The 27,462-nt window shown below is 51.2% G+C and overlaps 1 protein-coding gene across 5 annotated transcripts in view; it reads left to right on the forward strand.

The window, feature by feature from the left end:
- LOC144770317 (GLIPR1-like protein 1) overlaps nt 1-27,462 on the forward strand; it is a 1,599,314-nt gene that overhangs the window by 17,504 nt on the left and 1,554,348 nt on the right. The window lies entirely within an intron of this gene.

The following is a 27,462-nucleotide window of genomic DNA, read 5'->3' on the forward strand; positions in this document are numbered from 1 at the left end:
CCAAGATGATAAGTTTGAGAGCAGAGAAGGTAAAGAAACGGGATACCCTGCGAATAGTGCGCAATGAAAGGAAAGAAGAAGATACCACGGAACTGACCTGGGAGTGAAGGGTGAGTTGAGAGTTAAGTTTTATGCCAAGGGTTTTAACAGAGGTGGTGGGTACAGGAGAGGGGCCCAGTACAGGGGGCCAGAAAAGAGAAGACCAGGGGCTGGATGAACCACCCGTCAACACCAGCTCGGTCTTATCGGGGTTGAGTTTCAGGTGATTGTGGTTCATCCAGTCCCGGATGTGAAGCATGATAGTTTGGAAGTTAAGAACAGAAGAGGGGGAAGAGGACAGGTTGAAAACAAGCTGGAGGTCATCCGCATAATTAAATACGGCGACCTCCATTTGTTGAAGAGAAAAAATAAGAGGGGCAACATAAAGATTAAACAGGAGGGGGGAAAGGGAGGAACCCTGGGGAACCCCGCACTGAACTTTCCGGATGTCCGCCGTAAAGTCACCAAGGCGAACGGCCTGGGTGCGGTCACTCAGGAAGGAGGATAACCAGACCAGAGCAGTGCCCCCGATCCCCGCCGCCTCGACACGGGAAAGTAAGATGGTATGATCCACCGTGTCAAAGGCGGCTGAGAGGTCGAGGAGCACAAGGGCCTGGCACTGGTTGGTATCCATACCCTCCCTGAGGTTGTCCAAGACCGAGATGACAACGGACTCCGTAGAGTGTGCGGGGCGAAAACCGGCCTGGCGGGGAGCAAGAGCTCCGTGCATCTCCACAAAGGAGCTCAGAGCGCAGGTGACATGGCGCTTGAGCACCTTTGCCAAAAATGGCAAAAGGGAGATGGGGCGGAAATTGGCAGGGACAGAGGGGTCTGCCCCAGGTTTTTTAAGAATTGGCACAATAACCGCAGACTTCAAGGGGTTGGGTACTACACCTTGGGCCAGGGAGCTGTTGAGGAGATGAAGGGGGGGATCTGGGCAAGTAACAAAAATATGACGAAGGGGGGGGCGTGGCCAGCAGCCGGAGATGGCGGCAGCTTAAGAGGAGAGCTCCGTGATTGAAGCGGCCTCCTAGCTTATCCGTACAATCATCCGCCTGCAATACTTCCCTGGCGGGAAGGCTACGAAGCCCAGGACCGGGCAGCAGCGTCCTGTGATATCCGGATCACGATCGGTGATCAGAGTCGTCAGTTCTAGCCGACACCAGTGGGGGCCTGTACTCGCCACCCGGACCGGGGAGTGTCCTACCCTGCCAAGCGGACAGGAAGTGTACTGCTCCGGGCAGAGGAGCACCGGAAGCGCCCGCCTGAGCCTGGCGACGGGAAGGAGAGACCCGCAACATCCTTGCGCACTGCCGGCGTCTGCCGGTGCGGAGTGTACACCCGGGCGCCCCGCCGAGTGGGAGAGGTGAGGAGGGGGCCGCTCTAATCCTGTCGGCCTGCGGAGTCGGGAGGAGAGGTGGGGAGCGTGAACTCCGGTGTTGAGGAGCCGCCATTTCGGGACTCGCACTGCGGACCCGGGCTCACATGCAGTGGACCCCACTTTGATCTGAACCGGCAGTGCTGGGTCGGGGGGCTCGGCCGCTGGGCGGTGCACACTGGCCCGCCGGGGATCCTCCGACACATGAGGACAGATCACTGTGACCAACACTCCGGGTCGGGTCTGGGACCCCGTCCTGGCCCTCACTGACACTAACTGAATAGCGGGGGGCCTGGTGCTTGGCCCTGACTCCTTAGCTTTGGTCCGTCCAGTACACCGGTGTCCGCTGCCCAGACGGCTTCACCGGGTCAGCAGGCTGAATGCCCCGAGGTCACCGAGGAAGTGGTGGCGCATAAGACGCAGTGGTTGGGATACTTCCACACTTCTTGGACTGGCAGCTTCCACACCCGCCCCACACACGGGCGGGGCGGCGTTGATTCCACGCTTCAGCGGAGAACTGTGGGGGGGCCCGGTGCGGCCTGGCGATCCGAACTAGCACATTGTGCGTGCCCTGGGAGCGGCTTGACCCGACAGACGGAGGGGGTGGGTGCGTCGCCGCGGACGTACTGACTCAGTGGCGTGGGACACCGACTTCACACGGGTTGGCCGTCCGCCACGGATAAGATGGCTGGCAAAGGACCAAAGACGGGGGGGTCGCAATCCCGCCTTGACCGATTCGCGTATGACAAGCCCACTTCCGCATCGTCACCCCCCGACGCCAAATCGCAGCAGGGCAAGTCAGCGGAGACGGCGGGGACCAAGAAGGCGACCCTGGACGATGTTATGAGGGCCCTCACGCAAGTACAAGCCACGGTTGGTTCGATCTCGGCCGAAATCACGCTCATAAGGGCGGATTTCCATAAGATGTCGGAGAAGGTGAACAGTATGGAAGTGGTGACCAAGTCCTTAGTGGAAGATGTGTCGGAGCTGCAGATTGGTATGGAACGAGTGCTGAAAGAAAATAAGGTCCTACGTGAGAAACTTGATGACCAGGAGGGACGCTCGAGGCGGAACAACGTTCGTATCGTAGGTGTGCCGGAATCGGAAGACACAAGGGCAATGGATCTATATGTGGAGGACTTAATCAAGCAGAAACTTCAACCTAAAGGCCTCTCCGCATTCTTCACAGTGGAAAGGGCGCACAGGGTCCCTGGAGGACGCCGGCAGACGGGGGCCAACCCTAGACCGATCATAGCACGACTTTTTAACTTCAGGGATCGTGATGCCATCCTGCAGGCGGCAAAGAACTCTCCACCTCTTAAGATACAGAACTCTACTGTAGCCTTTTTTCCTGATTACACGGCCGAAGTCGCACGGAGGAGGAGAACCTTTTTCGAAGTGAAGAAGGAACTAAGGGCGAGAGACATTTCGTACTCCATGCTGTTTCCGGCCAAGCTTCGAATTGTGGCAGACAATAAGACGTGGTTTTTTGACTCCCCAGAAGTGGCACAGGAGTGGCTAGAGGGTTGGAGACAGGTGGACCCCCCGCGTCGCTCTAACAGGCACAACAAGAACCGTAATGCAGGCTCCCGACAGAACTCACAGTCCGCTGAGGAGGGTGCAGTGGCACTTTCCCCCTTGAACGACCTTCAGGAGGATGATGCGGAGGAGGAACAGTGATTCACGATTCTTGGACGGCTGAACTGAGTGCTATGTTGATCGACGATGCCGCCTTGGACACTGGGCGGAGGGCCTCCGCGGCCGTAGGTGGAGGCCGCTGATACCGGAGGGTCCTTCACCCCAGCAAGCAAGTACTTTGTTTTGGGTTGGGATCGGGCACTCTGCTGAGTTGGGGGGGCGGGCAGTTTTGAGTCCGTTGAGCAGGGGGGCAGGGAGGGGGGGAGTTGGGGGTAGGATGGGTTCTTGGTTTTCTAATGCTACGCAGGGTCAGGGTCTGTTCCGTGAGTGGAGAGCGTGCAGAGTAGGGGTAACGCAAGGGGGATTACATGTTCACTTTGTAGGCTGTTTATTGCTAGGCGAAGGTCGGCCGCCCGACCACTTCTTTTGCCATGGGGGGGGGAGGATGCTAATATGGGGCGGGTGTCACCGTTGACCATGATGTCTTGGAATGTGAGGGGCCTGGGGGATAAGGTAAAGCGGGGTTTGGTCTTACAAAGTATAAAGAGGGCGAACCCGGCCCTGGTTTTGTTGCAGGAAACTCATTTGACGGGCACGGCCACCAGGGCCCTTGATAGGAAAGGATATAGAATGCTTGTTCACTCAGAATTTACTAGAGGGTCCAGGGGTACTGGGATACTGATGCATCGTTCGTCCAGGTTTATTTTACAGTCAGTTAGCACCGACACACAGGGTCGCTTTGCGGCGGCTCACGGCCAATGGGAGGGGAGGCCGCTTACTGTGGTCTCAGTGTATATCCCGCCGGCCTTGCACGCCATAGCCCTCCCAGAACTGGGTACCTTTTTGTTAGGCCTCCCGGAAGGGGATCTTATAGTGGGGGGTGATTTCAATGCGGTGGTAAATAGCTCTATGGACCGATACCCCGTGCACGCGCGCTCGTTAGGGCCTTCCAAGTTAAATGATTTTATGGAAGCACATGGGTTGGTGGACATATGGAGGCAGTTTCACCCAAGGGACCGCCAGTACACATACCACTCAGCAGTACACGACAGCCTGTCGAGGATTGACTACTTCCTCACACTAGGGGGGGGCCGTCTCAATATTACTGACACCCACATCAAACCACGAGGAATTTCAGACCACTCCCCGCTGATACTCACTCTGTCCAGCCAAATTTGCACCTATAAGCGCCTCTATCCCATATACCCAGGTTTCCTCAAAGAGCCGGTCGTAGCTAAGGCTTTAAAGGCGGGCACGAGATCTTACTTCGCTGACAATGAGGGATCGGTGACTTCCCATGTAACATTATGGGAGGCTTATAAAACGGTCCTACGAGGGCAGGCAATCTCGGCTATCACACAACACAAGCGCACACAGAGCCAGGACCTACTAGGTCTGGAGGAGCAGCTTGGCAGGGCGACACAAGACCATGAACATAACCTGAGTGACGAAACTCGTCACACGCTCCGGATGTGTCAGCAAAGACACACGGACCATATGCGATGCAAAGTGATGGGCAATATGGTGGCAACTACGAATAGAATCTATGAAGTGGGCGATAAGGCAGGTAGATTGTTGGCCTGGTTGGAGAGGAAGCGTGGAGGGCAAAGAGCGATACTGCAGCTGAGAGGTTCGGAGGGGGCGTTACAGACCAACCCGGTTAGGATAGTAGAGCTCCTGGCAGATCACTTTCATTCTGTCTATTCCCCTGAAACTGAGGTCACACGTGAGATGGTGGAGGGGTCGCTCCTAGGGGTGCCGACCCGTACTCTCCCCCAGGACGCTCGGGACGAACTTGAATCGGACTTAACGTCTGAAGAGATACAGCTGGCCATAGCGGCACTCCACCCTGGGAAAGCGATGGGCCCTAATGGGGTGCCGATAGAATGGTACAAGATCATGTGCGACGCGCTTTCCACGCCCATGCTCGCAATGTATATGGAAAGCCGGGAGCGTGGGTTGCTTCCCTCTGACCAGCGTATGGCTACCATAGTGGCGATACCGAAGCCCGGCAAACCCCCTGAGGACTGCGGGTCTTACCGCCCTATTTCACTCCTTAATGCGGAGAATAAAATTTTGGCGAAATTACTGGCCACCAGACTGCTGCCCCATCTACCGCTTCTAATCCACCCAGACCAGTCGGGCTTTATGCCGCACCGGAGCACGGCGCTGAATCTGCGACGACTCCACGGAGTGCTGGCCCGCGCCCCGTCATTGACGGAACCGGCAGCGGTGCTCTCCTTGGATGCCAAAATGGCGTTCGACATGGTGGAGTGGCGGTATCTCTTTGCGGTCTTGGATCACATGGGTATAGGACCCGGATTCATCTCATGGGTCAGATTGCTATATGCCGAACCGGTTGCGAGGGTGACGGCCAATGGTTGTATCTCGAGAGAATTTCCACTGGCAAGGGGCACGAGACAGGGATGCCCTCTCTCGCCGTTGCTTTTTGCTTTAGTGCTGGAACCCCTGGCCGTGATAATCAGATCCACTCAGCTGTTGAGGGGCATACATTGGGGAGATGGTTGGGAGGATAGGGTATCCCTATATGCGGATGATATGCTCATCTACCTGATGGACCTTGAGAGCGGTATTTCGGTACTGCTAGCCCTGTGCGAGAAGCATGGCGCGGCGTCAGGCTATAAGCTTAATTGGTCCAAGTCCATACTATATATGATACGGGGCGACCCACCGGTTCTGCCTCCGGATTGCCAGTTAATAGTGGAGCACCGTGCCTTCAGATACCTGGGGATCCAAATCGCGAGAGACTCGGCGACCTTCTTGGAGCTGAATCTTGTGCCCCTAGTGACTAGGTTGAAGGCGGATGTACGCCATTGGAAGGCCCTTCCGCTGACGTTATTGGGTAGAGCGGCACTATTTAAAATGCTGGCGTTGCCTCGCTTCCTCTATGCACTGGAGAACGCGCCGGAGGTGGTTCCACCATTGTTCTTCCGCCGAGTGTCGGCGCAGCTGTCGGCCTTGCTGTGGAGTGGCAAACCAGCTAGAGTGGCGCAATTAAAAATGGTTAGGGACTGGTACAGTGGAGGGATAGCGCTCCCGCACCTTGAATTGTACTACTGGGCAGCGCACCTCAAGGTAATCAACCAGTGGATACATGGTGCACAGGAAGACCCGGCATTTATGGCGGATAGACGGCAACTGGGTACGAACACTCTTCTGGCCCCGCTCTACAACAAAGGCCTGGTGGGAAGGCTGGAGGGCCCCACCAAACACACGATCGCTATCTGGCATAAGGCTCAGAGGCGGCTGGGCTGGGAGGGAGTGATTACTAATCTCACGCCGCTGTGGGATTCCAAAGCCCTTGGTAATTTGCGCACTAGTAAGGGGTTTGATCGATGGGACACCATCGGGATATCCACGGTTGGAGATTTGTGGTCCAGAGGTGCGGTTATAACCTTCGAGACACTGAGAGAACAATATGACCTTGGGGTGACAGAAACATACAGATACATACAGGTTAGACACGCACTCATGTCAGTGTTGGAGTTGGGAGCGCAGATCCCGGAGTCGGCTCCGTTGGAGGATCGGCTCCTTACCGACTATATGGAGAGTGGTGCAACATCCCTCAATTACCGTAAACTGTTAAACAATCTACCGGATCCGCTGGTGCGTCTGAAGGAGAAGTGGGTGGAGGAGATTGGGGACTTTTTATGACTCGGAGTGGAATGCAGCGTTGGCGTCCCCTAGGGAGGCAGGTATATCCACACGTTTTAGACTGGTCCAATTTAAGGTATTACATAGGGTGTACTATACCCGCACAACACTACACAAGATACGTAGGGCAGACCATCCATACTGTCTGAGGAACTGTGGGGAGGAGGGTACGCTGTTCCATACTCTGTGGGATTGTCCTACTATACACACCTATTGGAGGCGGGTAGCACGGACGATCAGTCAAACACTAGGGTCGTCATTTTCGCATGACCCTCGGATATGCTTACTGAATGTGTGGGGTCCAACTGATCTGTCACCACAGGGGAAACGCTGGGCGATCATTGGTGTGATGCTGGCAAAGAGGGATATAGCACAGAACTGGGGGGCGCCGACTACTCCGACGCTGTCGCAGTGGTGCCGGAACATGGACATGCTTATGGTGACGGAGAGGGCGATTTACAAACAGAGGCTTAATCCACGCAAATGGAACAAGACATGGTCACCGTGGAATTCGTACAGGGGAGACATTTGTGAACCTTTGCCTGAGGAAGAGGATGTAGATAGCTCTGAGGAGGGTGAGGACATGGAGTAATGTTGGGACTACAGGGTACAGTTTAGAGGGGTGGGAATGCCCAGGCGTCTGACACTGAACATGTGGATGAACTGAATTCTGAACGACAATGTGAATGCTGCTTGTTATGCCTCTATTAACGCTAATGATATCATTGATTCGCGAAATGGTATGTTGACCCTGACCTTTTAAGTAGTAGGTTTTCTGTTGGGGAGAAAATGAGAAAATTTGAAAAGTTGCTATATTGAATGCATGCAGCTGAATGTTGACGCTGCGATATATTTTGATTGTGTATGCATAATTATTTTCTGTTGGCAACAATAAAAACACATTTCAAAAAAAAAAAAAAAAGAAATATGACGAAGGATGTGAGCAGGACAGGGGTCAAGTGGAGAGCCAGATTTGACCAAGGGTACTATGGAAGTAAAAGCTTCCTTAGATATGAGAGGGAAAGTAGTGAGTTTTCCCTTGGGAGGGGGACGTTGAGGATCAACAAAGGAGGGAGAAGGGGGCGGGATGTTGGCTTTGATGGTAACAATTTTGTGAATAAAGTAGTTATTGAGGGATTGGCAGAGTTCTTCGGACGGGGCGGGCTTAAGGGTTGTTCTGTCCGAGAACGCCAGATTATGAACAATCATAAATATCTCCTTAGACTGGTTTGCTGCGGCAAGGATTTTAGAGGAGAAGTAGGTGGTTTTGGCCTCCAAGATGTCTTTTTTATACTGGGTAAGGATGTTGGTATACCCCAGTCGTAAAATGGGGCAATAACTTCTCCTCCAAGCCCGCTCCGCGCGGCGTACTGTAAGTTTGGTGGCCTTAAGCTCTGCATTGAACCACCGATTGGCATCCTTATCGCGCTTGGAGGTAATGCGTTTGAGCGGGGCAGCAGAATCACTACCAGCGGAGAGCCACTGATCTATAGCCTCGACCTGGGAAAGGGTGGAAAGGCCCTGCAGGGAAGGGAGGGAGGTGGTAAGAAGGGAAGAAAGTTCTTCCAGGTTGGCTCGGCCCCATGCTCGGACCCAGATGTTTTTGGGGCGAGGGGGCTTGGCTGGGGGGTGAATGGGCAGAGAAAATGAGATCAAGTGGTGATCGGACCATGTGCAAGGTGAAATAGAAAGAGATTCCACGGGACAATTCAGGGACCAGATCTAGTCAAGCATGTGACCTTTGATGTGGGTGGGGGAGTGAACAAAGGAAGTGAAATTAAGGGATTGAAGGGTTTCAGAAAATTCCTTTGAGGACGAGCATTCAGCTGGGTCAGAAGGCCAGAAGTTGAAGTCGCCAAGGAGTAAAATAGAGGAATTATTGACTGTAATGGTAGCCAAGACTTCCAAGAAATCAGAAAGAAACTGTAAGGGAGATTGAGGAGGGCGGTAGGTAAGAAAACAGGTCAGAGGGGGAGAGGTGGCGGTGGTGCGGATAACCAGGTATTCAGTGGTTGCAATGTCAGGCAAGGACACAGTTTGAAAAGGGAGATCGGTGCGTGCGATGACCGCCACGCCGCCCCCAGGTCTGCCAGAAGGGCGGTCTGCCCGGAGGGCGTAGTAAGTAGCCGGTAAGGTGGCCAGTAGGGCGGGGAGGGAGTCATCGGCGAACCAGGTCTCCGTTAAAAAAAGAAGATCTGGGGTATGAAGATCCAGCAGGACCGAAAGTTCGTGCGTATGGGCGACAGCGGACCGAGTGTTAAGGTAAAAAGCTGTTAAAGGTTTGAAGGTTGTAGGGTGAGTGGTGCATGTGGGTGAGAGAGAAGGGCCAGCTATAGGAAGGGGGATGTGCGGGGGAACAGCATGGGATAGACCAAGGGAGGAAATGTGAGAACAAATGGAGGCTGCGATGTGCCAGGGTCCCTGGAGGCGGCGTAGTTGGACCGGGGTATAGGTGATAAGCGGGGCAGAGTAACGCGCCCCTAGCCCCGGTCGGCCGCGGACGGGCGCAGACGGGCTTAACTTAGGCGCAACTTCGGCGCGCCTTCGTCGCGCTCGCTGCGCCCGCCCGCTGCGCCGTCTATGAGGGGAAGTTGTAATATAGGGACACATGGGAGGGGGTCTAAGAGGGGGCATGGTAGGGGGTGGAGGGACAGAGGAGCAGCCCCGCCAACCACAGAGCAGCCCGAGATGGTGGGCACGCCCGTCCCCGCCCTCGTGACCTGCCCGTCAGAGGGTGAGGGAACGAGCAGCGTGGGGCGCTCTGGCGGCGGCAGGCAGGGGAGTCAGGAGGCGTCAGGGGGTGCGCGATGTCCAGAGCGCAGCCCCTGCAAGATGAAGGCAAGGTCAATTTAAAAGAGTCTCGTGGTTTCTAAAAGCAAAGTTGCGCCGCGCCTCAGCAGCGTTGTAGCTCCCGGCAGAGCCTCGGGAGATCTAATCAGTGTCAGGGCCTGAACTCACCCAGCTGAAGTAGGTTGCCAGGGGGGGAGGGACAGAGGAGCAGCCCCGCCAACCACAGAGCAGCCCGAGATGGTGGGCACGCCCGTCCCCGCCCTCGTGACCTGCCCGTCAGAGGGTGAGGGAACGAGCAGCGTGGGGCGCTCTGGCGGCGGCAGGCAGGGGAGTCAGGAGGCGTCAGGGGGTGCGCGATGTCCAGAGCGCAGCCCCTGCAAGATGAAGGCAAGGTAAATTTAAAAGAGTCTCGTGGTTTCTAAAAGCAAAGTTGCGCCGCGCCTCAGCAGCGTTGTAGCTCCCGGCAGAGCCTCGGGAGATCTAATCAGTGTCAGGGCCTGAACTCGCCCAGCTGAAGTAGATTGCCAGGGGGGGAGGGACGGAGGAGCAGCCCCGCCAACCACAGAGCAGCCCGAGATGGTGGGCACGCCCGTCCCCGCCCTCGTGACCTGCCCGTCAGAGGGTGAGGGAACGAGCAGCGTGGGGCGCTCTGGCGGCGGCAGGCAGGGGAGTCAGGAGGCGTCAGGGGGTGCGCGATGTCCAGAGCGCAGCCCCTGCAAGATGAAGGCAAGGTAAATTTAAAAGAGTCTCGTGGTTTCTAAAAGCAAAGTTGCGCCGCGCCTCAGCAGCGTTGTAGCTCCCGGCAGAGCCTCAGGAGATCTAATCAGTGTCAGGGCCTGAACTCGCCCAGCTGAAGTAGATTGCCAGGGGGGGAGGGACAGAGGAGCAGCCCCGCCAACCACAGAGCAGCCCGAGATGGTGGGCACGCCCGTCCCCGCCCTCGTGACCTGCCCGTCAGAGGGTGAGGGAACGAGCAGCGTGGGGCACTCTGGCGGCGGCAGGCAGGGGAGTCAGGAGGCGTCAGGGGGTGCGCGATGTCCAGAGCGCAGCCCCTGCAAGATGAAGGCAAGGTAAATTTAAAAGAGTCTCGTGGTTTCTAAAAGCAAAGTTGCGCCGCGCCTCAGCAGCGTTGTAGCTCCCGGCAGAGCCTCGGGAGATCTAATCAGTGTCAGGGCCTGAACTCGCCCAGCTGAAGTAGATTGCCAGGGGGGGAGGGACGGAGGAGCAGCCCCGCCAACCACAGAGCAGCCCGAGATGGTGGGCACGCCCGTCCCCGCCCTCGTGACCTGCCCGTCAGAGGGTGAGGGAACGAGCAGCGTGGGGCGCTCTGGCGGCGGCAGGCAGGGGAGTCAGGAGGCGTCAGGGGGTGCGCGATGTCCAGAGCGCAGCCCCTGCAAGATGAAGGCAAGGTAAATTTAAAAGAGTCTTGTGGTTTCTAAAAGCAAAGTTGCGCCGCGCCTCAGCAGCGTTGTAGCTCCCGGCAGAGCCTCGGGAGATCTAATCTTCTCTACGACCTGTTCTTCGGCCAGGAGTGTGCGATCTAACGTCCATCTAATCTCACCATGTTCACAGCTTTGGGTCAGTTCTAATTGGACTAAGGAATGGTCAGGGTGGTGGCAGCTCCTGGCGTCACTGGGGGCTTACGAGGCTAAGGAACTACACTGTGCTCTGTGTTGGCTCTTGCCACTCGCTACTTCTGTATCCTGCATCTGCTGATCCTGGCGCGCGGCACGATTAGGTGCAGGCGCCTTGTACTTTTTATATTGCTGTAATTTTTAACATTCTGCATATGCTGATCCTGGCGCGCTGTACGATCAGGTGTAGTCGCCTTGTATTTTTTTAAATTGCTGTTATTCTTTGACACTCTGCATTACTGTGGGCTTACCATCTCTTGTGGCTGCACACGCCCGGTCCATCGCGGCTCCTCTGCCGTTGCGTGGAGGGCGGCTCTTCCCCCACAGCTCTCTGTGCCACTCGTGCGGAAAGCGGACGCCATCTTGGGAGAGCCTGAAGGACACGGAGACCAGACTAGGCGGTCTAGTTGTCCGAAGCTCTCGCGCATAAAGCGCACATGTGTTTCCGGTAGCGCAGCGGGCGCGACGATGGCGCGCCGAAGTTGCGCCAAAGTTGCACCAAAGTTAAGCCCGTCTGCGCCCGTCCGTGGCCGACCGGGGCTAGGGGCACATCACCACGCACATCTTTTAACATACTCTTCAGCGCAATTGCGTTCTCTCCAAAATTACTGGTTGCTCAATTCTGAGACACTGTCTCGTGTTCAGGCCCTTGGTATTGCTCACCCCTTGCGTCCCCTGTCCCTCACAAAGGCCCCTCACCCTTCCATGATGGTGTCTTTTTCGTGCCCCTCTATCCCCACTTCCTCTCCCACCACCTCTGTTCTTCTTTTGAACACAAGGTCCGCTGTTAAGCACCAACTTGAAATATTCAGCCTTTTGGATTCTAACTCACCAGACCTGTTGTTTTTAACTGAAACATGGTATCGCCCGGACTCCTTACCCAGCGTCCTGGCGGCCCTCCCGCCCCACTACTGTGTACTCCGTGCTGATCGACCGGAGGGGAAGGCGGGTGGCGGAGTCGCCCTGATTGCTCGCGAGGGACTCCACTTTCAGACACTTGCATCGCCCGCGATACCAGCAGCAGACTGCCTTGTAGTGCGTTCTGTCTCCTTTAAGATTCCAATTACATGTGTGTTAATGTACCGGCCACCTCAGCTATCCCCTGGTTTTCCTCCTGCCATTCAGGACTTGCTGGCCACCCTGGAAGTTAACAGTGCCTCAGTCCTAGTCTTGGGAGATTTTAATGTATGGCCTAATGATCCTGCCGAAGATACAATGTCCAAAGACTTTACCCAATTGCTGCTCAGTCTCAATTTTACTCAGCACGTCCATATGCCCACTCACAACCGGGGCCACACTCTTGATCAGATATGGACATTAAATATTCAGATTTCCGCCCCTATCATTGCGCCCTGCACATGGTCTGACCACTCCTTGCTTGCCTTCTCCTTGGATCTTAGTATCACAAAAACACCTCTTTTCCCCAAAAACACCTGGGCAAGGAACTGGAATCGAGTCGATATTCCGTCTCTGTGTGGCTCATTAACTACCACCTGCCCTGATCTGTCGGGTTCGGCTCTACACTCTCAAGTAACCACCTTAGAGCGCTGGCTTACCAAAACTTGCGACCTGGTGGCCCCTCTGAAGCGGGTTACCATCACCCGCACCCATAATGCCAACAAGTGGTTCAGCCCTGGCTTCAAAGCCAAGAAACTGGAGCTGCAACAGGCTGAACGAGCCTGGAGGCTAGCATACTGCCCGACCCACAGACAACACTATATTACCATCCTTAGTGAATACAAAAAATACATCTTAGTAGCCAGGACAGAGTATTTCTCGGGGTGTATTCTAGCGGCGGAAAGCCAGCCGCATTAGATTTTTGCCACCGTCCACGAGCTGGCCTCATCGGATAGAACTCTGCCTAAGATCCCCCTTCTCAGGCCCTATGTGACTCACTCAATGAGTTTTTTATTGAGAAAGTAGTTCACATTAAGGCTAATATCCCTCCCCCTCTCCCACCTACACTGATCCCCAACCGCCAGGCAATCACCTGTTTCTTACACACATTCCTGGACTGACCAGAGAATCCCTTCTCCCCCTACTTAAGCGTGTCAAGTCAGGTTCTCCAACTGACATTTGCCTGGCCCGCATTCTCTGTCAGATTTTTTCAGACTGCTCATCTCCTGTCCCTGTCCCTTTCAAAACCGCTACAATCATTCCCATATTAAAAAAACCCGGGGCGGACCCAGCCTCCCCGGCAAACTATCGCCCTATATCCCTTCTCCCGTTTCTGGGAAAGGTTGCTGAGTCCCATGTCACCCAGGTGCTCAGCTCTTTTATAGAGGATAGTAACTACCTTGCACCCTGCCAGGCGGGTTTCCGTCCTCGGCATTCCACCGAAAAGGTGGTCATTTCGGTCATGGATCAACTCAGGGAGGGGCTCGATACCAACACTCCCCAGGCCCTTGTCCTCCTGGACTTGTCCGCCGCCTTTGACACGGTTGACCATTCCATTCTCTTATCCCGTGTCGAGGCGGCGGGCATAGGGGGACCGATATTGGCCTGGCTCGGCTCCTTCCTGTCTGACCGTACGCAAGCTGTCCATCTGGCCGAGTTCTCTGCCCCACCTCGCAGGGTGCAATGCGGTGTCCCTCAGGGTTCCTCCCTCTCCCCTCTTTTGTTCAACCTTTATATTTTTCCCCTTATTTTTGCGCTGCAACAAATGGAGGTCACAGTGTATAACTACGCTGATGACCTCCAACTCTTTTTTAATCTGTCCCCCCTTACATCAGGTATCACTAGCTTCCAGTCCATTATGCTGTTTATCCGGGATTGGATGAATGCGAACCATCTTAAACTCAACCCGGATAAAACAGAGTTGGTTTTGACTGGTGGCAGTGGTAACCCTTGGTCACCCTTGTTTTGGCCCCCTTCTCTAGGTTACCCCCCACCCCATCACACTCAGTCAAAACCCTTGGTATTATACTCAATCATCATTTGACACTTCACTCCCACATTATTTCTGTTGTCTCCTCCTGTTTTTTTACCTTGCGTATCATTAGGAAAATATCTCGGGTTTTTTCTCCCCTGCACTTAAACTGATCCTAATGGCTATGGTCCTATCTAAGATCGGTTATGGAAATATCATTTATAACGGTGTCCCCGCTTACGCACTCCAACGCCTCCAATTGGTGCAGAACCAAGCAGCACGCCTGGTATATGGCCTATCAAAATCCCACCATTCCTCTCCCTTGCTTATTGCTCTACACTGGCTCCCTATCAAACAACGGGCCCTGTTTAAACTGGGATGCCTTACTTTTCAGGCCCGTGCGGGCCCGGCTCCCGCCTTTATAAATTCGGCCATTACTAACTACTGCCCTCCTAGAGACCTGCGCTCGTCCACCAAATCTCTTTTGGTAATCCCTCGTTTTAAGAAACTAAGATCGGGAGGTCAGAAATTTTCGGTCCTTGCCCCTACCTTCTGGAACTCACTCCCGTTCCCTGTTAGACTTTCATCCTCCTACATGGAGTTTCGCAAGGCCCTTAAAACTTTTTTATTTCAGCAAGCGTTCAGCTCCTAGCCTGCTGTCCCTTTCTTGCCCAGTAAAATAACCCCCAGCGCCAAGAAACTGCATAGTGTACGTGCACTCTACAAATTCTTTTAAATTCAAATTCAAATTCAGATAGGTGGGCTGGTACATGTTGTACTTTTGTTACATGTTTGCTTAGTAATTTATCTATCAAGAAAAAATATATTCTTGAAGTGTGGCCATATTTTTGATTTTTATAGGTAAATCTATTATTGTGATCTCCTTTGCTCTTCCAAATTTCTACTAGACCCAGATATTCTTTAAATGTATTCATCCATTCCCTCATTCTAGGGAGGTTCGAGGCTCTACCGGGCGGATGTCTATCATTTATTGGATCTAAAAATATATTAAAATCTCCGCGCAGAACAATTTGGATGGATATAGTAATTAATTGGGAATATAGAGACTGCAAGGGAGCTGGGTCATCCGTATTTGGACCGTAGTATCCAACTACATAAAATGTTGCTCTTGTTTAATCTTAGCAGTTGCCCACCTTCCTTTTGAGTCACAGTGTTCTTCCAGGATATTTATCTTAGCAGATTTTTTTACCATTATAGCTATGCCTTTAACACAGCATGACTGATTTGTGCAAACATAAGTTTCAACCCACTTTTCATGTTTTATTATTTCTGGCCACTCTGATTTTAAGAGGTGAGTCCCTTGTAAGATTATAACATCACAGTTAATTAATTTGAGATTAAAAAAAAAATGTTCGTCTTCTCCATACTCTCAACCCGTTTACATTCCAGGTTATTATTTTTATTTTGCCCTCAGGTACAATCATCTGTATTTTCTATTTTCTCCCTTTCTGTTTAATATTGGTGTCGACCGTGCGGTACATATTAGAGAACCTTGGCTTCCCTGTATCTTGCATATCGGACAATTTCTTTTTTGGTTTTTTCCCCAAATGCTCCCCACTTTAAACTTGTGTTAAAAAAAAGAAAACAAACAGAATTCACACCCATCACCCTCCCCTGGAGAACCCTCCCTTCTGTCATTGGGCAACACTGATTGTCCTGTTTGAGCTCCTACTGAATGAGGCCTTTAATTATACCGTGTATGGCCCTTATTTTTTTGCTTTAATTTGTTCAAGGAGTATCTCGACTTCTTTTGCGTCTCTAATATTGGATGTTTTATTGTCCCAAATAATCCTTAGTTGGGCTGGGAACTTCATCTGGACAGTGGCACCTAATGATCTCAATTTTTGCATATAATTTCCAAGCGCCCACTGTCTGTCTAAGGTGGCTTAAGATACATCCGAACGAATTTTGATTCTTTGGTCGCCCTTAGAAAAAGTGTCAACTTTTAGCGCATTTTCTTTCAAAGTATAGGTTTGAAAATGTATGAGAATTTTTCAAGCATTTTTCCTTAGTGTGTTCCATCTAAAGGAATCTCTATGCACCCTTTGAATATCGTCGTCGAACATTTTTTATCGTCTAACTCTGGAATGCATTCCTTCAGCAAGGTTACCACAAACTTTCTTATGTTCCGACCTTCTAGTCCTTCTGGTACATTTAGTATGCGTAGGTTATTTCTTCTTGAATTGTTTTCCAGAATTTCAATTTTATCTCTTAACTCTTTCTCGCATTTAGTTAGATTGCTGATATTACTTTGACATGCTTTTACATCTTCTCTAGTTTCCTCTACTATATTTTCTCTGTCTGATACGCAATCTATTAAAGCATTAACCTTTGTTTCCAAAGCTTCGCAAGATGCTTGTATTTTTTCCTGGTTTTTTTCGTGACTTAGCAAACCCCAATTTCATCTCCTTCATTAGTGAAGCTATCAATCCGCCAATCTCACCCTGCGAGGGTGCCTCTAGGTCGCCCCCATGATTGCTGGAAAGAGTATCCTGTTGAAATTTTTTTCCTAACAGGGGGCTTTCTTCAGCTTCTGGAGTACGTTCTGAACTGTTATTTGACATCAGTACTTGAAAGCCATTCGGAGATTCAGCAATTCCAATCTTAATGCTGGGAGAAGATATTCAGGTAGATTCATCAACACAAATTGCGATCGCAATAGTTGCAAAACAACTATTGCGATCTCAATTCCATGAACCGCAATTCATGTAATGAAAAACAACCAAATTGCGAAATCGCAAAATATATTTTGCGACTTCGCAAATAAAATCGCAGAATCAAGGTGAAACCCCCTTTGCGATTCTGAAATAGCGAGTTTCCAAACATTCTGCGAATTTATTTGCGAAATCGCAAAATAATCGCAAACCAAATGCATGAAAAATCTCAATTAACGAAAAAGCTCAAAATCGCTATTTGCGAGGCGCAAGTTAAGGAGAACTCAAACCAGGTGGTAACCGTAAAGTAAAAATAAAAAATAAGAAAATAATTAATTTCTAACTAGCTACAGGTGCGGGGCTAAACAAACACACTTAAGGAGACACAGTAGGAGCATGAGGGCATTCACAGTTCCAGGAATCTACATGGTGGTAAAGCGGCGAAGGCTCCAGGCTGCAGCCAGGAACAGACGCAGGATCCAGGAGCGAATTTTCCGGCAGCGGATCACACTCCTGGGCCAGACTGAGGAGGAAATCTACTCAAAGTACAGGCTGAATGGGGCAATGATTACCAAGCTCATCCGGGACCTTGACCCCCTGATGCAGCACCCAACGAGGAGGACCAATGCCGTGCCTACCCATGTCCAGGTCTTGTGCTGCCTGCACCTCCTGGCCTCCGGAAGCTTCCAGGGGATAGTTGCAGTTGCAGGGGGGATGTCCCAGAGCACACTGTCCCGCTGCCTAAGGAGTTTCCTGGAGGCCATGCTGACCCGGCTAGACCATTACATTACATTCCCAACCACCCAACAGGACTTGAATGAAACCAAGCTACAATTTTACAACATTGCGCAATTCCCCCATGTAATTGGATGCATTGACTGTACCCACATCCACATCTGGCCACCCGCTGAGACAGAATACATGTACCGGAACCGCAAGTCCTACCACTCACTGAACATCCAGATGGTCTGCAACGCAAAGACAATCATCACCGACATAGTGGCACAATACCCGGGGAGCACGCATGATTCCTTCATATTCTGGCACAGCGGCATGCACACACGCCTGGCCAGGGAAGACTTTGGCAAAGGACACCTTCTAGGTAAGTACACATGCCAACAAACAGTACATCGAGACCATGTAGCTGCGCATAACAGGCACTCACCCTCTGCTCCTTTCATTCAGGTGACAGCGCCTACGGCCTCCGTGAGTACCTCCTCCCCCCATATCTCAACCCTGCCACAGCAACGGCGTTACAATGCTGCACACATTCGCACTAGAAATTGCATTGAGCGGACATTTGGGCTTTTAAAGAGCCGATTCCGCATCCTTCACAAGAATGGTGGGGCCCTCAAATACCAGCCTGAGGTCTGCTGCCGCATCGTGGCCATGTGTGCAATACTCCATAATATTGCTACCAAGTGGAGGATACCTGTGGAGATCTCTGGCAGTGAGTCGGAAGGGGACAACCGCCCACCTGCACATGTGCATCATGCACGCAGGGAGAATCCTGCAGAAGGACTCAGCCGCTGCAACCAAATCACAATCAACTGTTTCTAGTGCACCCATTCCCCTCACACAACACTGCACTCATGCATGACAAATGTAATAATGACATGAGTCGGATTTACTTGTGACTATAAATTCTTATTGTTATTTTCACAATAATGCGTATGGTTACCAGCGGCAAGGACAGGCTGCTGTGACTCGAAGTGCCCTCACTGGCATCATCACCCCCACTTGCTTGGCCATGGCCAAAAGCCTGCAAACTCTGCACAGCTGTTGTGACTTGTACAAGGGCCCTGGTGACGTCCTGGCAGCATTGAACCATCTGTATTTGTATCGCAAGAGAGCGGCGCGAAAGTTGGGAGGTGGCATTTCCGATGAGATGGTTGGATCTTGTGTATACTGACAGGCGGGTCAGCAGCTGGCGGTGGCGGAGGCGGGTGATGTCCTGCTGGGACACCAGGATCTGGCTGTTCTCCCTGACAGCTGCGGTCATGTCCTGCATGCTTTCTATGAGCTGGCTCACATTTTGCGCTGTTTTGTTGAGCTGCAGGTGGATGGCTGCCAAGTGCCGTGCCTGCTTCTGGTGGACAGCAAACATCCGGCGTTCTATGGCCAGCGTGGATCCCGGACATGTTCCCCCCTGCCAGTGCGTGTTGTGACGTTGGGCTGCTGCCTCATCAGTCCGCTGGACTGAGATCGCACAGTGGCTGTGCGCCGTGTCTGCCTCCTAGGTGGTGGTGGTGTGGCCTGTACCACTGCCATGGGTGTCACATGGGGTGGTTGCTGTGCTCCTGTGGCTGCAGGAGTGGCCCTGTCCACATGGGGAGGTGGTGGTACTGCTGCTAGTGGTAGTGATGGTCCGGGTTGTGGGGCAGGATGACCCTCTCCCTCGGTGTCCTCAGGGTTCTCCTCTACGCTGTCTGTGCTGAGTTGTTCAGATGCACCTGTGATGTAAATGGGTGCATGATTAATGATATGTATCTTGCACATGGGATGTTGCTACATGCATGCAAACAACAGTGGTCCCATGCATAATCCAGTTCACAACCAATAAATATAGACGAAATCAATTCTATATTTTAGAATGACATGTCCAGCCGGACAGAGGTCCTTCAAGTTTACTTAATAAACAGAATTTTTCAGGATAAAACAAGGATACCTTCCACAACGCCCCTGTGTGGTACACAAGCCTGTGCCCAACACTTGCGGGGTGATTACAGTTGGAGAAAAGTAGGAAAGGTTTTAAGGCAAAGAAACGTTTTTCTGTTTACATATTCAATTTACAGAAAATATCAAGAAACACCATTACATTAATTTAGCAATCAAATATTTGTATACGGTGCTGTGAGCAAGTCGACGGCGTTTCGGTCCCCCTAAAGGGTCATGGGAACCATCATCAGGACAAACAAATAATTGCCTTTTTCACTAAACCTCAAATTGCCGAGGCAGTGTGTAATTGTCATATGGACAAGTCGATGCTCAGAGTAGTCCGGACCAATAACCCCGATTAAGACGTGTGTTGCCGTGTTGCACAATCGTAACCGGACGACGCCAGGGTAAGCCGATATGGACGGTCATAAGGATTACCCTGGCGTCGTCCGGTTACGATTGTGCTACACGGCAACCCACGTCTTAATCGGGGTTATTGGTCCGGACTACTCTGAGCATCGACTTGTCCATATGACAATTACACACTGCCTCTGCAATTTGAGGTTTAGTGAAAAAGGCAATTATTTGTTTGTCCTGATGATGGTTCCCATGACCCTTTAGGGGGACCGAAACGCCGTCGACTTGCTCACAGCACCGTATACAAATATTTGATTGCTAAATTAATGTAATGGTGTTTCTTGATATTTTCTGTAAATTGAATATGTAAACAGAAAAATGTTTCTTTGCCTTAAAACCTTTCCTACTTTTCTCCAACTGTAATCACCCCGCAAGTGTTGGGCACAGGCTTGTGTACCACACAGGGGCGTTGTGGAAGGTATCCTTGTTTTATCCTGAAAAATTCTGTTTATTAAGTAAACTTGAAGGAGATCTGTCCGGCTGGACATGTCATTCTACAATATAGAATTGATTTCGTCTATATTTATTGGTTGTGAACTGGATTATGCATGGGACCACTGTTGTTTGGAAAAATTGCTCCCCGAGGTCCTTTGCTGACTGAATTGGGGTCCCTTGTTGTTATAAGAAGCTACATGCATGCAGGCTTGCATTCCCTGACTGGCTTTAGGAATATCTTTCACTTGACAGGTCTGGCTGTGTGTGGCTATCCGGGATTTGTGGTCACACTACAGGTCCCACAATGCAATAGGGCATTTCAGGTGTGCATGGCCTGTATTACTGGGGTTATCAAATGGCTAGCTCTGGAGTCATGGGCATTGTTAGGGGACGTGGTCGCAGTCGCATGGCACTTACCTTGGGATTGTTGGGTGGGTCGGGAGGAGTCCAGCCGGGTGAACCCCACGCAGGCTGCAAGATTGAGCGTGTCCTCCACCAGGTCTTCGAGTGGAGTGTTGGGTGCAACTGTGGGCTCTCCTCCTCCGGTGGCAAGTTGCTCCCCCAGCCTCTCAGCGATGCGTTCTTTGGCACGCCCTCTGAGGTCGTACCACCTCTTTTTGAGCTTGTCAATGGAGCGCTGGGTCACTCCAACTGAGTTCACCTTTGCGCGGATGCACAGCCAAATGTGCCGCTTGTCGGCCTCAGGCACCCTCCGGGACTCCTTTCCAAACAGCCTGTCATGGTCCTTTGATACTCCCTCGATGAGGTACACCAATTCCTGCTCAGATAATTTTATTCCTCTCTTTCTGCCTGGTGCACTGCTCCCTGCTGCTTCCTGGGACATTTTAAGTTGTTGTTTGTGTCCTGGTGTGGTGCTGCAGGAATGTCTGTTGTGGCGCTCTGGGCTGTGCTTCTCCCACTCTCAGGCTCTGTGTTCTGAATGAGGGAGGGAACTGCCTACCTCCTGGTTGTGATGTCATCATTGTGCTTGAAATGCGACTTCCCGTTTTTGCGATCTCGCAATTAGCGATTTCGGTAATTGCGAGTTCGCAATTTTTACATGGAAAACGGGCGATTCTGCTAATCTTATGCGATTTGGCAAAAATCGCTATCGGCAATTGCAGCAGATTGCGATTCGCTTTTTTTAGTCGCTTTTCTTGATGCATCCCATTCGGCGAATTCTAAATTGCGTTTCGGTATTTTTCGCAATTTAGAATTCGCAAAATATGGGCTTGATGCATCTGGGGGGATTGTTTCTTTTGTTACTTGCATTTTTGGCTTTTTCTGAATTTCACAGTTTAAAGAGCCTTCCTTCTGAGATCGGCTCTGAGTTACAAATTTTTCTTGCACTTTAAAAAAGGAACAAAGAGAGGGTGTTATTTTTATGTTGGCGCTCTTCCTGGATTGTTCTTTTTTAGCCGCTTTAACAGCTCTAACTGATACTACTGCTACAGCTCCACTTTTTGTTTTTTTGGTCCCTTTGTTTTTTGTTAGTGGGATTTGGTGTCTCTTGATTTGGAGTAGGTGTTAGTGTTTCCCCTGTATGCAATAACCTGACGCTTCAATGGGGTCAATGGTCATACGTCTATTCCGTAGGGCATAACGTATTTCTTGCGAACAGGTTTTAGTGGCGCTTTTGCTTACTGTGGAGTGCAGGGTGTTCTACCTTTCCACGGTCGATTGCTAAAACTGGTACCAACTCTGCAGCTTGAGTCACTTGAGTTAGACCTTCATGCAGTGGATTAATAATGAGAGTACCAGCTATTAAATCCCCCGCTCTGCCCCTTCCCCTCCTCTTTACTGGATTCATACATGCAGCATACCTCTGTTCTTTATCTTTCCCTTTGTTTTTAGGTCCTGTACCTATGCTGCTTGTGGCTTCCAAACCAACGTTACATGGAGGATAGCTATTAGGCAAACCTCTGAAACTTGTTTTATTTAGCCCCTTCCGCCGTTCTTGTAATCTGAGCACAGCTTCAATCTCGGGAACGTGCGCATCAAGTAGCGTGGCTGAACGCAGCCACCTGTTTGCAACATAAAACCTGAAGCGATTTATCAGGTAAGCAGGGCCATGTCCATAAAGGGCAGAATGTGCCAGGACAAGAGATTTGAACTTTACCCTTTCAATTACAGGTAGGAAATGAAGATCGTGCAAGTGTTGTCTCACGCTGGTCTTTATGGGATAGTTTAGGAGGGTTCTGGCGGCGGCATTCTGTACCACCTCTAGTTTATAAGATAGCTGGTAGGCCTACGTACAAGGTGTTAGCGTAGTCGAGGCATGATGACTCCAGTGCTCGGGGAACAGTTTCCCTCGCCGACCTTAGTGATTGAAGTGTGCGAAAGCCCTGCCCTTAAAGCTTCTTGATCTGAGTAGAGAAGTTAATCTTCTCGTCAAATCAAATTCATAAATGTTTTGTGAGCTGGCCCTCAGAGAACGGCATGGGAGATTCTTCTGGCCAAAACGCTTTCCGGAACTGAGGGGGGATGTTCCAAAAAATAATGATTTCTGTTTTGTCCCCATTGCGTTTCAGCTGAGTGGCGGAGAGCCATCAAAAGACGGCTGACAATCAGGATTTAGCTAGGTAGGCCATCTGTATCAGGGGAGTGACATAAATGTTATAGAGAAGAGGGCTAAAAGAACCTCTGTGGCATTTCCGTGCTCACAGTCTGGGGGGAGGAAGAGAAAGGGGAATCCATGCTTGTTGCTTTTTGTTCTCAAGAAAGGATTTCAGCCATCTCCAAGCACACCCCGAAATTCCAATTTCCAGGAGATGGTCAAGGAACAGCCAGTGGGGCACAGTGCTGAAAGCCACTGATAAGTCTAATGGAAGCAGGGCTGCTTTACCTCCTGAGTCCAAAGTTTCCTGAATTGCTTCAGCAACTTCAACCAGACCTGTCTCGGTGCTGTACGTGGCCTTATAAACTCTGTCCATAATTTCTACAATTGTGTAGTGTTGCTGAGATAAGAAGTATTTATTTGGAATTTATTGTTAATGCCAACCAAGTATGTAGAGTGGTTGGTCCTCCTTTTTTGGACATGATACAGATCATATCAGGGTCTCCTCTGTGTCAATCTATGTTGCATCAATATTTATTTTTTTGCCTTTGGGTGCATTTTACCTTGCAGTACTCTATGTTAATTAGTGGCCCTTGCATTATTACCTCTCCTCTACGATGGACCGGCGCTACATACGTCTTTTCTGAAAAAGAAAATTTGCAAGGTTAGTCGGCCGTGTGTCTATAGTCCCATTCGGCTGTAACTCTTTTTGGTATGCGATCCAGAATGGCTATGACATTTGCCCCTGTCCTCCTTGCTCGTAATCATGCATAAGGGGATCCATATGCGGTTTAATCTATAAGAAGGATCAAAAGACTTTTGCACCATTGTTATTCAGTGTGGATCATACTATCAGATTAGTGTTTACTGGACGTATCACCTATATAGTATTATTGTGAATCAATAAGATACAGAATAAGTTCTTATGTTTATCTTGCCCTCTTAGACGCTGTGATTGGTGTCAGCACCTGGCTGAGAAGTGGTAAATATCCAGATTCTATATTTAGACACGTAAATCAGTACCAATATAGAAGGTCTTTGTACCTATTGTTTGAGTAAGTATGCTCACAAGAATGTAGGGGTATGTGGTTGTAAGTTATTCTAATCTGAATCTGAGTATCTTCTTTCTGGGCACTTATAGGGTATGTTTTTGGTGGTGGTATTTGTCACACATTGGGTGTTATCTGTGTCAACTCCACGAGGGCCCTGAGTAGGTAGGGGCCATAAGGTGGGTGTTGGTAATTTGTTATGAATTCTGCACATGATTTTTTAAGTACATAACGTCAAAGCACATGAATATTGTTTCTCCAATTGTTTAGAAGATGGTCGTTTTTGTTGTTTCATTTTTAGCGTGTGGGCTCCCTGTCCTCATTATCTTTATACCTTTCATGTGTGCATTTTCCATTTCCCGGGTGGAGTGACCCTGTTTTGGGCATTATATCTGGCAGGTCCTTATGAAGGTGGCATTCTATCATCTTGCAGCCACCGAAACGCGTCGACCACTGCCCTGAGAACATCCTGCTTCTGTGCAGTTCTTGTCTTTGGTCATCCCAATTACTTTGTTATTCTGTAGTTGTGTTCCCCAGATATGTTATGAATGTGTAGGTTTGTCTGGATATGTGTGAGTTGGGTTTGAATGGGTTGCTGTGATGTTGTTGTGGTTGAGCACGGTCGCTCCCTCCTGCCCTCGCTGACTCCTACCCTGTGCCGCCTGGTATTGTTTTCATTGTGCTGATTAGCCTTGCTAACGCTGCTCTCCTCACTTTGAAGCTCAGTCCACATAGCGCTGCTGCCCACGCTTAGCGCTAGAACGTGCCTGCCGGGTTGTGCGCAATTGTTTATGCTAAGACTCATGTTCTTGTAACGCTGTGCATGAAAGCTGCTTTGCTCACTGTTGAAATAGTGTTTTATTCTATTACGCTCCAAGTTTCCTGTAAGTCGGTCTGCTTGTGTGTTATTGCCGCCGCCATTTGCTCTGTTGTTGTTGTTGCCCTGAGACCGCCCCCTCCACCACGCAACCGCCTCCCATAGGATCCTCCCTCGCCCCTCCCCCTCCCACTACCCATATATGACTGATGCCTTTCCGCGCAGCGGTCAAGCGCAGCGATCGCGCCCAGTCCGCGCCGAAGGTGCGCCAAAGGTAAGCCCGTCTACGCCCGTCCGCGCCAGGACCGCGCCCAGCGCCATACCCCCTGGCCCTCGCATTGCCCAGTCCTCCCGCATTACTTACGACGCCTCCTCCCTCCTAACCCTTAACCCCGGCCGTCCCCCCAACTGCGTCCAAGCCGCTCCTGGACACACCCATGGACCCTTCTCATGCAACTCCTGCAAGTTCGACGGCACCAAAACCAACTCCTCATCCACCGACACCAAGCAGAGACCCGACTCCAACCACCTAAAATGCATCCTGCTCAACACCCGATCGGTCCACAGGCACGCCATTGACCTATGGAATCTACTAGACACCATCTCTCCGGACGTCGCCTTCCTAACAGAAACATGGATGAACGCCTCCTCCGCCCCAGACATCACCATTGCCATCCCAGAAAACTACAAGATCATACGCAAGGACCGTACCGGCCACACAGGAGGAGGAATCGCTATCGTCCATAAGAAATCCATCCACATCTCAACCAGCTCTGACGTCAATCTCGCCAACTCTGAACACCTTCACTTCCAGATCCACACCGACCCCAATACCACACTCAGAGGCACCCTCCTTTACAGGCCACCGGGACCCCGCGCACAATTTAGTGAGGATATCACGGACTTCATCACCCCACACGCGCTCCCCTCCAAAGATTACATCCTTCTGGGAGACCTCAATTTTCACCTTGAAAAGAACAACGACCGCAACTCCACCACCCTTTTGGACAACCTCGCCAACCTCGGACTTAAACAACTGGTCACTTCCCCCACCCACATCGCAGGTCACACTCTCGACCCTATCTTCACCTCCAGCAACCATGTCTCCTTCAGCCACACTACGGCTCTCCTCTGGACTGACCACAGCTGCGTTCACTTTACCTACAACAAGCCCAAACCCAACAACCACCCCCAACCAACTCTGCAAAGAAACTGGAACAAAATCACCATCGACCAGATCTCCTCATCGCTTCTTCTAAACCCCCCAGCCCACTCCTCAAACCCCGACCAAGCCGCCACCAACCTCACCCTATGGTTATCCAACAGCGCCGACATCCTAGCACCACTGAAAAAACGACAAAGCAAACAAACTTGGCAGCAAGAAGGCCTCATGGTTCAACGATGATCTTAAGAAATCCAAGAAACTCTGCCGCTCCCTTGAGAAGGCCTGGAAAAAAGACCCAACCACCAGCACCAAGGACGCCTTCAAAAACGCCACCCGCATACACCACCAACTGATCCGAAAGGCCAAGAAAACCGCCTTCAAGGACCGACTAGATAACAACGCCCACAACAGCAAGGAACTTTTCAACATCGTCAAGGAATTTACCAATCCCTCGGCCAACTCTAACGACATCACCCCCTCTCAAGCCCTCTGCGACTCCCTAGCTTCATTCTTCCACAACAAAATTGCAGACATCCACAACAGCTTCGACGACCAACCCGGAGACCAACCCACCCAACCATCTGCTGGACCTTCACCCCCCTCGAACATCCTTAATGACTGGAACCCAATCTCCACTGAGGACACCATCCGCCTGATGAACTCCATCCACTCAGGATCCCCCACAGACCCATGCCCTCACCACATCTTCAACAAAGCAGACTCAATCATAGCACCGCACCTCCGAGACGTCATCAACTGCTCCTTCAACTCCGCCACCTTCCCGGAAAGCTGGAAACACGCTGAACTCAGCGCCCTTCTGAAAAAACCCACAGCGGACCCCACCGAACTCAAAAATTACCGCCCCATCTCGCTCCTTCCATTCCTGGCCAAAGTCATCGAGAAAGCTGTCAACAACCAGCTCGCCGCCTTCCTCGAAGCCAACAAATCCCTCGACTCCTCACAGTCCGGCTTCCGGGCAAAACACAGCACTGAGACCGCCCTCATCGCAGCAACAGACGACATCCGAACTCTACTGGACAATGGAGACACAGTCGCCCTCATCCTCCTCGACCTCTCCGCAGCCTTTGACACAGTCTGCCATAGCACCCTGTTACAACGCCTCAGAAACATCGGAATCCAAGGAAAAGCTCTGGAATGGATCACCTCGTTCCTCACCGGAAGAACCCAGAGAGTCCGCCTTCCACCATTCAAGTCAGAGGCCACTGAAGTCATCTGCGGCGTACCACAAGGATCTTCACTCAGCCCCACCCTTTTCAACGTGTACATGAGCCCCCTCGCGGCCATCGCCCGCCAACACAACCTCAACATCATCTCCTACGCGGATGACACTCAACTGATCCTATCTCTCACCAAGGACCCTAGCACCGCCAAAACTAACCTACGCGAAGGAATGAAAGAAGTAGCCGAATGGATGAAACACAGCCGTCTGAAACTGAACTCAGATAAAACAGAAGTCCTCATCTTAGGTACCTCCACCTCCGCATGGGACGACTCTTGGTGGCCAGAAGCCCTTGGAAAAGCACCCATCCCGACAGACCACGCACGGAACCTGGGCATCATCCTGGATTCCTCACTTTCAATGAACAGACAAATCAACGCCGTCTCCTCTTCCTGCTTCAACATTCTTCGCATGCTCAAAAAAACA

Source organism: Lissotriton helveticus, chromosome 1_1, assembly GCF_964261635.1.
Source record: "Lissotriton helveticus chromosome 1_1, aLisHel1.1, whole genome shotgun sequence".
Classification (NCBI taxonomy): Eukaryota; Metazoa; Chordata; class Amphibia; order Caudata; family Salamandridae; genus Lissotriton; species Lissotriton helveticus.